General features: G+C 41.8%; 1 protein-coding gene across 1 annotated transcript in view; it reads right to left on the reverse strand.

The window, feature by feature from the left end:
- The window catches only part of LOC126406778 (uncharacterized), a 98006-nt gene that overhangs the window by 36641 nt on the left and 50821 nt on the right, over positions 1-10544 (reverse strand). The window lies entirely within an intron of this gene.

Below are 10544 nucleotides of genomic sequence, written 5' to 3' on the forward strand. Positions count from 1 at the left end.
GTTGGTGGGGGAAATGTGTCCAGATAAAGACAAGTGTTTGTTTTATAGTGAAGCTGATTTGTGTACTTGTGTTTGAAACTGTCTCTATTCAGCCATATTTAATGTGTGTTTAATGTGTGTTTAATGTGTGTTTTGAATCAACTAAACTTTACAGCTCTTAACACAGTCCTCCACCGCGACTAGTGNTGTGCTAATAACGTTAGCATGTTGTATTGGTGGGGGAAATGTGTCCAGATAAAGACAAGTGTTTGTTTTATAGTGAAGCTGATTTGTGTACTTTACAGCTCTTAACACAGTCCTCCACCGCGACTAGTGTTTTGGAGGTGTAACTGCAGAGTGACACAGACACACCACCGCACAAGTAAAAATAACATGCAGATTTTTTTTCCCCACAACTAATCAATTAGTTGAAGATTATGTGCGACTTTAGTCGACCAAGATTTTCTTTGGTTGACTACAGCCCTAGAAGTTTCAGACGGATACCAGATCTCCCAGTTCACAAAAAACAGCAGACGTGCCGACAGATCAGATCAGATCAGCCCAAATGGCTTCAAAGCAATACAACGTAAATACAATGCAACACAAACATGACTAAAATTGATTAAAGCAAATCTTACCTTTCTTGCATTTCACACAGCACTTAGAAAAAATTTGAACATCCACAACTCCCGCCTCCCTCCAAAGTCCCATCCTCCTCCTCCTGCAACTCCACCTCCCTCCAACGGCCCACTCCCTCCTCCTCCCTTACGTCCTCATTACAGACGTAGGTGTAAGAAGAGGAGAGGCACAGTAACATTAGAATAAGGTTACAGTGCTAACGTTAGATAGTAGCGTTAACGTTACGAGTAAGTGGAAACGCACAAGGAAGATAACGTTAATGTTTCAGAGGCTACGCTACAGTAGGCTAACGTTAGCCATTAGCAACTGGATGCTGTGTTGTCATATATAACGTTATAGCCTATGTTACATTAGAGGCAAACTGAAAATACCTGTCCAGCAGAAACTCTGCGACCATCTCGTCCCTTTTTAGGGGGAGATGTTAGGCGAGTGGTTACGTCAGTTGGACGCCTCCACGTGGGGAAGACAGACAGGATGCTCAGCCAGTGATTGGTCGGAGTTTTCTTCAAACCATATGAGAATGGTATAATTATGAGTTTTTATCTCTGGTGGAATTCACTTACATGTTAATGTGCCATCAGCTTATTAATAGCATTTTAACCTAAACAAAGAAAAGCGTAAAATTTCCAGAGTGTTGCTTTAAACTAATTACGACAGAGATAAACAGTAAAACTTGCGCCGTACAAATATGTTGAAGGAGCTAAGTTGGGCTTCATGTATGTGTGTCTGTGGATCTGATGGAAAAACAATGCTCCCATGAACATAGTTAATCACCATCATGTGACATTTCGAGTGTCCAGCAGCAGCAGTAACCATCTTGAAAACAATGACTTCAGCGCACATGCAAAGCATCCTGGTACACGTATGCACTGAGGACGGCTTCAGTTTATGAAGGACGCTGATGTGGTTATTTCCTGAACTTGCTACCAGCACAGATGTAACAAAGACATAATTAAGCACGATGACAGGACAACAGAAATTATACTGTTCTTACAAACGCTCGTGGCAACAAGGAAGATGTTTTTGATCCAGCATCATTTTCAGCACATCAGCATCAAAGATGCAAAAACTGAATAATGTTTTACATAAAAAGGGTCAAGAACAAGAGCTGTGTTTCTGTCTCTGTGAAGACAGGTTGCTCATGACTTTTTAAAGGACGGCAGCTTCTTCAGACTCACGCTGGATGCAGAGTCTCAAACACAAGGGGAGATGTGTGTGTGTGCGTGTGTGTGTGTGTGTGTGTGTGTGTGTGTGTGTGTGTGTGTGTGTGTGTGTGTGTGAATGTGGGCTGCAGCCTAAAGACGTGAGAGATCAAACATATGGCAGTGCGTCTGGCTTAATATCCGTAATGCAGAATTTTATGCATATTTGACAAAGTTGCGTTGTGTAAAAAGAGGGCCAGGATGAGTAACATTTGGAGCGGGGCTGTGCTGCAAACATATTTAAGGCGCTGCTTCTCACTACCTTTGACAATAGCACAGCCAAAGAACAGCTTATGAAATGCAAATGATGAATTTTGAGTTTAAAACTCAAACTCTTTGCCAACAGGCTTCAACATCCCAATATGGAGGATAAACAGACAAATACTCTGCTAAAGGTGCTGCTGATTTTTATTTTTGTCTCGTGGTGAGTCAAACTTCGCAGAGTTCTCAGGCTGTTTTCCTGCAGTGTTTTGGACGGTTATTGGACGGCACTGTCCTCCGGCTCAGTCCGGTGTTTGACCCCAGTGCGCCTGGTTAATTAGAACACGTTAACCTAATTATCATGATGGGACATTACGTCATTTTGCACTTTGACTGACCTCTGTCAGGAACCAGGTAATTGCTACAACATCAATGGATTTGTGGGACAATCTGAGGCCATTAATGGACAGCAACATCCCAGCAACCAATGACTGGAACATTTACAGGTCAAAAGACGTCTAGTGTCAAACTGGGCTGTCGTTAGACCAGCAGATTACCGAATCGATGTTTACTGGAAGGTTTGCTCGGTTGTCACTGGTAAATTGACTGAACTTGTATAGAGCCTTTCGATTCTTCTGACCACTCAAAGCGCTGTTACACGACGTCACATTCACGCACACATTCTCACACTGATGGCCGAGGCTACCATACATACTCAGTAACCTCTCAAGCAGCCACCGCGAACATCGGAAACGGCAATCTTCCGATTAGTGGACGACCCACTCTTCCTCTGAGCCACAGACGCCCCTAACTGAAGTGACTGAAGTGAAGTACGGCTTCTGACAAACGCATTTATAGAACTATTTATAGTTTGCTTTTCACCGGACCTGAACTCTGTGTGCTCTGGTTTATGGGGAGAATCAACTCATCCTCACTGTGACCTCGTCACATGTCCACGTTTGGTCATGGACTTTCCACGTCCACATATGACGTCCAAGGTACCCTGGGTGTGTTGGTTGTTGACGTTCTGGGACGCCGTGTCAACTTCAGCCTGTTACATGCATTGTCTGTTTTCAAAATACACTTCTGTTTTCACAGGAAATGTACAGTTTGCATACAGTCTCTTTCAAAATAAAAGCACTACGTCAGTACAACTAGCGAATTGATGTTTTTTTCCTTCAACAACAAACGCATGTGGTCGGGTTCAGGACAAATGAACAGGGTTTGCCATGACAGTCTTACAGGAAGTGAACACCGGCCTCCGGGTGAAAGTCAGCAGTTTTTGAACCCTGCCTTAACTTTCATTGTTGTCCTGCTGCGTTTCCCCCTGATGCTGTGAAACAATAATGGCAACCATCTGCGTACCATGCTGAGGTGAAAGGACAGCTTTTTTCGTGTCTGATGTCTAAAGTCACTGACTATGCGCCGGATTTTGATGACTGAAATTCAAGTTAATTATTTGTTTCATACAGGACACAAACACTTGTCTCCTGGGTAAAAGTCCGGTTTGTGTTGAACCCATCCGCCGCCCCTCCCTCCAACACTTTCTCATTCCAACGTTTCAAATATCGCTGCTTATTCTGTGGACTTTCATGTCGACATATGATGCACCAGATATCCTCCTGCGTCTGTTGTTGACTTTCTGGGACGCTCTGTCAATTTACGCCTCTTACATGCATTGTGTCTTTTTAAAATACACATGTACAGTTTCTGCTTGTTAGGTGAAAACAGTCTGTCACTGTAGCGTTTCAGTAAATAGACCCTCATCAGGCCAGAACAGGTTTTGACCTGATGAAGGTTTAGTTACTGAAACGTTGCAGCATTAAAATCCTTATTTTTGCAAGTTAAACACTGTGCAGGAGTTTTCTACAGATAGAGGCACGGAAGCACTTGGCAGAGTTTAGGGAAAGATCATGGATATGAGTGATGAAAAGACGAACATTAATTGGGAAAAAGTCAAAATGTGAAAACATGAGTACGTTGGATAAATAGAAGAAGCAGACAATAAGTCCTGAGTGACACAGAGGTCTCAGCAGATACAATCTAAGTCTTATTTATTGCATCCTCATCATCAGACTGTTACAAACAGCCCTTTTCTCAGTGTTGTGCTTTAATTTGGTGAATTTTCTTGTGAGATTTCTGGCTGAGATCTTCGTGTAACATCCTTTCTCCTTGGCCGGTCAGCTGTGCAGCAGCCAGTGAATTCACAATTTCTAGCGGCCAATTTGATTTCCTGCCTGCCAAATTATTTTTTGGATCACAAAAGTCGGATCGAACACAGGTGGGCTACCTTCCAGAGCGGCTAGTAGACCCGACAGACTTCAAAGCCAAAGTCAAAATGAGCACACACACACACACACACACACACACACACACACACACACATGCATGTGCGCAGCCTGCCACCCACACACACATATACACACTCACATACCAACTCAGAAACTCTTTCAGTGTCTTGATGGCGAATATTTCATGGCTCATTTGTCTGAGTGTCTGAACAACAGAAAGCGAGAGAGACAGAGAGATAAAAACTAATGATAGAAACAGGAAGAGAGAGGATGAATAATAGAAAGAAAAGATGAGAGGGAGCACGAATAATAAAAAAGAGAAGATGAGACAGTGGAGGGAGAATGGGTGTTGAAGTAATGATGCAGGAATAACATCCTCCTTATTGTCTCTGCATCTCTCTCTATGTGTCTCCTGTCTTGTTCCCCCTCTGTCTCTTCTCTTTGCCTCTCCATATCTCCGTCTTTCTGTTTGTCTCATCTTTCAAGTCATTTCATCATCAGCCACGCAGCAGAGACAAGGCCAAGTCAAAAATCACTTCAACACTGGGTTTTTTTCTCCCACTTGAGCCGAGATCGAAAGAGGACGTCTTGGTGGTTCAAATCCGCGGTAGGATATCTGAACGAGCCTACCAAAGATGTCACTGACAGAGACGACCACAAAATGACCACAGAGAGATGCACTACAACTTCAAAGAGATACAAAACAACCACAGAGAGACGCAAATTCACTTCAAAGAGATACAAAGTGATGCAAATGGGCCACAAAGAGATGCGTAACACCTTCAAAGCGACACAAAAGGTCTACAAAGAAATAAAAAATGGTCACAAAGAGATGCAAAACAACCAAAGAGACTCAAAACTACTGCAAAGAGACAACAAACAGCCAGAAAGAGATGCAAAACGACCACAAAGATGAGCGAAATGGTAACAAGAAGAAGAAACTTGCCCATAAAAAGATACAAAACAACGACAAAAAAAAATACAGGACACCTACAAAGTTATGCAACATGTCCAAAAACAGATTTTCAGAAGAGAATTTCCACAGAGAAGCAAAAGACCTCAAAGACACACAAAACATCTACAAAGAGATGCCAAACAGTCACAGAAAGATATAAAGCAACTACAATGTAGCACAAAAGGACCATAAAGAGATGCAGAATGGTCCCAGAGAGACACAAAATGGCCACAAGGGAATGCAAACAACCACTAAGATTTGATAAGATACAAAATGGCACCAAACATAGGCAAAACCACTCCAAGTTTATGGTAGCTGGAAATAAATGCAAAACAACCACAAAGAGACACAAAGACATGCAAAACAACTACAAAGACATGCAAAACGACTTCAGAGGGACACAAAGTGACCACAAAGACTACAAGGAAATGCAAAATGGCCATAAGGATACACAAAATGACTCCAAGCTAATGCTAAATAGCCGGAAAGAGATGCAAAATCATGGAAATATTACGCATAATGGCCACAAAGAGATGCAGACAACTACTAAGAGATACAAAATTGCACCAACAATATTCAAAACGACTTCAAGCTAATGCTAAATAGCCAGAAAAAGATGCAAACAATGGCAAAGTAAAGCAAAAGTATCACAAAGAGATGCAAAAATTTCACAGAGAGGCAAAAGGCCTCAAAGAGACACAAAACTACAAATGCCAATCAGCCACAAAAAGATGCAAAACAACCACAAAGAGAGACACAATATGGCACGAGGGATACACAAAACAACCCCAAGCTAATGCTAAGGTGCCAGAAAGAGATGCAAAATGATGGAAATATTACGCATAATGACCACAAAGAGATGCAAAATGACTTTGAAGAGATGCAAAATGGATACAAAGAGAAGCCAAGCAGCCACAAAAAGATGCAAAACAAGTACAAAGAGATGCGAAATGGCCACAAAGGAATGCAGACGACTGCTACGAGATACAAAATTGCACCAACAATATTCAAAACGACTTCAAGCTGATGCTAAACAGCCACAAAAAGCTGCAAAACAACCACAAAGAGAGACACAAAATGGCACCAAGGATACACAAAACAACCGCAAGCTAATGCTAAGTAGCCAGAAAGAGATGCAAAATTTTCACAAAGAGAAACGGAAAGAGACACAAAGAGTAACAAATTACAAATAAATGCCAATCAGCCACAAAAAGATGCAAAACAACTAAAAACTAGCGCAAATTGACTTCAAAGAGACGCAAAATGGCCACAAAGGAATGTAGACAACTGCTAAGGGATACAAAATGGCACCAAGTATAAAAAAGACTCCAGGGTAATGCTAAATAGCCACAAAGATTTGCAAAAGACGGCAAAGTCACGCAAAGTGACTACAAACAAATGCAGAACAGCTTCAAAGAGATGCAAAACGACCACAAAGAGATGAAAAATGGCCACATAGAGATACAAACGCCTGCTAACAGATACAAAATGGTATTAAAGATACACAAAACAACTACAAGCAGATGCTAAATAGACACAAATATAAACAAAATGTCCGTAAAGAGATGCAGAATGATAGAAAAGTGGTGCAAAGCAACTTGAGATGGACATGAAATGACCACAAAGAGATGCAAAAAGGTCATAAAGAGATGCAAAATATCCATAAAGGACTGCAAACAGCCACTAAGAGATACAAAATGGAACCAAGGATAAGCAAAACGATTCCAAGCTAATGCTAAATAGCCAGTAGAGATGCAAATTGACCACAAAGAGACAAAAACCAACCACACAGAGATGCTACATTTTCACATAAAGGCCTCAAAGAGACATAAAGAGATGTGGACAACTGCTAACAGTAATGAAATGCACCAAAGATGCACCAAAACAACTACAAGCAGACACTAAATAGACACAAAGATGCACAGAACGGCTGTAAAGAGATGCAGGATGATAGAAAAGATGCACAAAGACACAGAGAGCTGCGACACCGAGATGTAAAACAACTGCAAGGAGATGCAAAACAAGAGTCTGCTCCTCAACTGCAGGGCTTCCTTTCACACCTTCAGTTAACATGCAGCTCATATCCAGGTAGGTCCCAGACAGGAATCACCGGCACGTCTCTGTTACACCTACCATTAATAATGAATCTCAAATATATCACAGTCAGATTCACAGAGGTGTCCCCTCACCAGGCACCTCTCTCTCACAGCTCATTTAAAATGACTGGATTTGTGTGTTTGAAACGTGGAGTCGCCGTCTCCGGGGAGGTCCTTAGGCTGCACGTTACATTTCTTTAACTTTTGAAACTAGCCTTAATTAACACCCCACAGGCATCAGCTGCTTCTCCTCATCAGCGCGCTCTCGTTCAAACAGCAACCAAATGTGTGTTTTTATAATTCTGTTAGTTTTAATTATTTAATCGCAGAAAACCAAACACAAAGAAGAAGGAAACGCGGCGTTACAGCACGGTTCAGTGGAAGAGGAAATGAGTCTGAAGAACAAGTTGCTTTGATAGGAATGTGACATCCCCGAATCATGACTCCTTTCTTCTTCCTCTCTCCCTTTGACCCTCCCCTTTCCTCCTCCTCCTCCTCCTCCTCCTCTGCTCTCTCATTATTATGTGCTGCTTTAATTAGCCTGTCTGATACGGCAACCGGACTTCAGAGAGACAGCAAGAGAGGAAGATAGAGAGATAGAGACATGAACGGAGGAGGGAAAAAATCCAGAGATAAAGGAGGAAGTAAAGAGGGGGTTTTTGAAGTTGACGGTGTACTTTGTGGGTTAATTACACAGACGTTCACTCCCACGTCTCCTTTCTCCTTCACTTTTGTATTTGAATTTAAAGAAAAATATATGATGACAGAAGGGTGATGACTAATGTTATCCTGCAATAAAATATTATCTAATCAGAAGAAAACATTTTCAAAAGAGTTTACATCTGTATCAATCTGTCTTTTGACTCAAATTAATTATTCATGTTCATAAATTGATCGTGACGTTTAATATTATGTCTGCAGTTTTAAAATTAAAAGTGTCGCTTCAGAGTTTTAACTATGAAAAGTTAAAAATCAAACTATTAGCTGATTTTTTGATCATATGACAGTTCGTTTGTAACCGGACCGAGACCACCTCTTCCAGAAGGTCTCAGTCCGGTTGTTTTGGTGTGTTCACACCTGCACAAACGAACCGCACTGAGGGAGCAAACGAACTTGAGTTTGACTGAACCGAACCAAACAGGGCAGGTGTGAAAGCAGCCCTAATTTTGTTGATGAAGACTTTTTGTCAACGACCTTTTTTCCATGATAAACAAGAGACAAAGATGAGCTAAAAATAGATCTTGCTAATGAAAATAAGACAAAATCTATGTTTCATTTTCATTGATGAGACAAGACATGATGAAAATGTTCATGACCGACTAGCGGACCTTGAAAGCTGAGAACAGCCATGCTTGTAATGATCTTCTAGCTGGTAAACTCCAGTAAATAGTCTGCACCAGGATGTTTGGGTTGGTGCGAGTTGTGAGCTGTAACTCAGCAGTAAATAATCAGCCGTGTGTGTCTGACTGTGGATGGTGGAGCTGCTGAATGGATCTGTGGAGTTTGTTAGTTGCAGTTAGCAGCTAGCTCCGCTCGCAGCCTTCACAGCTTCACCCCGCAGGACTCCACTCAGTCCGGACTGGAGAAGGTTTGTGGGTTGATGGTGTTTGACAGGCAGGTAGGAGGCTCAGTTATCTGTGAGTGTAGCTGTGCTGTAAGTAAACAGTCTGAACTCAGATCAGTTTTCTCTGACAGAGATGAAAGTTTAGTTTGAATCACCAACTCTGTGAGAGGACACCAGTTTAAACCTCCGGACTAAGATGTTGCACATGAAGAAACAAGTTATGTTTCTGCTTCTTAACAGTCACATGGATAAGTCAGAGTTTACAATGAACCTGGGGACAAATCCTAGTTGGCTCACATTAGTTATTTGTGCTGTCAAAGTTTAATATATAGAAAACATAATGACTAAAATGTGACTAACATTAATAAACATTGTCGTCTCAACACTGAGACTAAATCTAAAATAGCTTTCAGAGTTAACACTGATCAGACAGAACATTTCACTGACCACAGTTATTTGATTAATTTGAGAAAACAGTCATCAGACGACTTCATAAAATGAGTCCTGATATAAACAGAGAATATATAGAGTAAAACTGCTGATTGTGTCTTTGGCCTGAAAATATTTGTATCAGCCTTCTGACACCATATGGGTTAAACTCCATTGTGTATGTGTTGTTGTTGTTGTCGTGCCTCAGCATGCTCCCACACAGGCCAGATACAGGCCAGATTGCCAAGTTGTGTTTAATGCCAGCGACTTTTTTTACTTCTCAGTGTGAACTCTTATTATATGGAAGACGTGCTCGTTCATCCGTCCTGTCCGTGCTGTTTGCTTTATTATTTATTGTATTATTCCCTTTTACTTTTTCCTTCGTCTGCTGCACTGTGGTCCTTGTCCCTCTGTGTGTGCTCGCCCTGCACGAGTTGATAGAGCAGCTACAAGGACCTGATCCTTCACTGGCTTCCCACATTAACTGCTCGTCAACACAAATAGCTAATCAGCAACTCATTAACATTTAGTCATGTAGACATGGTGAAGACGAGCTGCTGAAGTTCAGAGGTCAGAGGAGAATGGCCAGACTGGTTCAAGATGATAGAAAGGCAACAGGAAGTCAAATAACCACTGGTTACAATCTTTTGTGGACGCTACTGTGCTACTCTGCCAATTAATATAAAATGGATAAATTAATATTATAGACCTGAACATACCCGGGGTGGATGGAGTCATGGGAGATGAACTACAAGTTAGGTGGTGAAAAACGGTGCATTTCTCCGCCTGTATGTGACAAACTTTCACTAGATGTTTCCAAAAATTGCTCGTGTTTCTGCCCTCACAGGCACAGGAGCTGTTGAACTTGTGGCTACAAGCAGTGCCGGCGTCTTGTGAAGTATAACTGCCATTGTTACTGAGAGCAGGGCCTCTGCTGGCTCCGCCCCTCACACATGCAGCAGGCTGTGAGGCTCTGACACAGAGAGCCCTCCTCTGGATTGAAGATAAATTTAATCGAAACTACTCCATAGCCATTGGTAGCTTTGTCACCTTCTACCTATGCCAATCCTCAATGCCTATGTGCAGTTTCACATAGATTGACCACGTCAGTGAGTAGAAAAACGTGGGACAGACAGAATGACTGACTGACAGAATGACACACTGACAGTTTCCGTGATTATGTACAGC

Source organism: Epinephelus moara, chromosome 19 (assembly GCF_006386435.1).
Source record: "Epinephelus moara isolate mb chromosome 19, YSFRI_EMoa_1.0, whole genome shotgun sequence".
Taxonomy (NCBI): Eukaryota; Metazoa; Chordata; class Actinopteri; order Perciformes; family Serranidae; genus Epinephelus; species Epinephelus moara.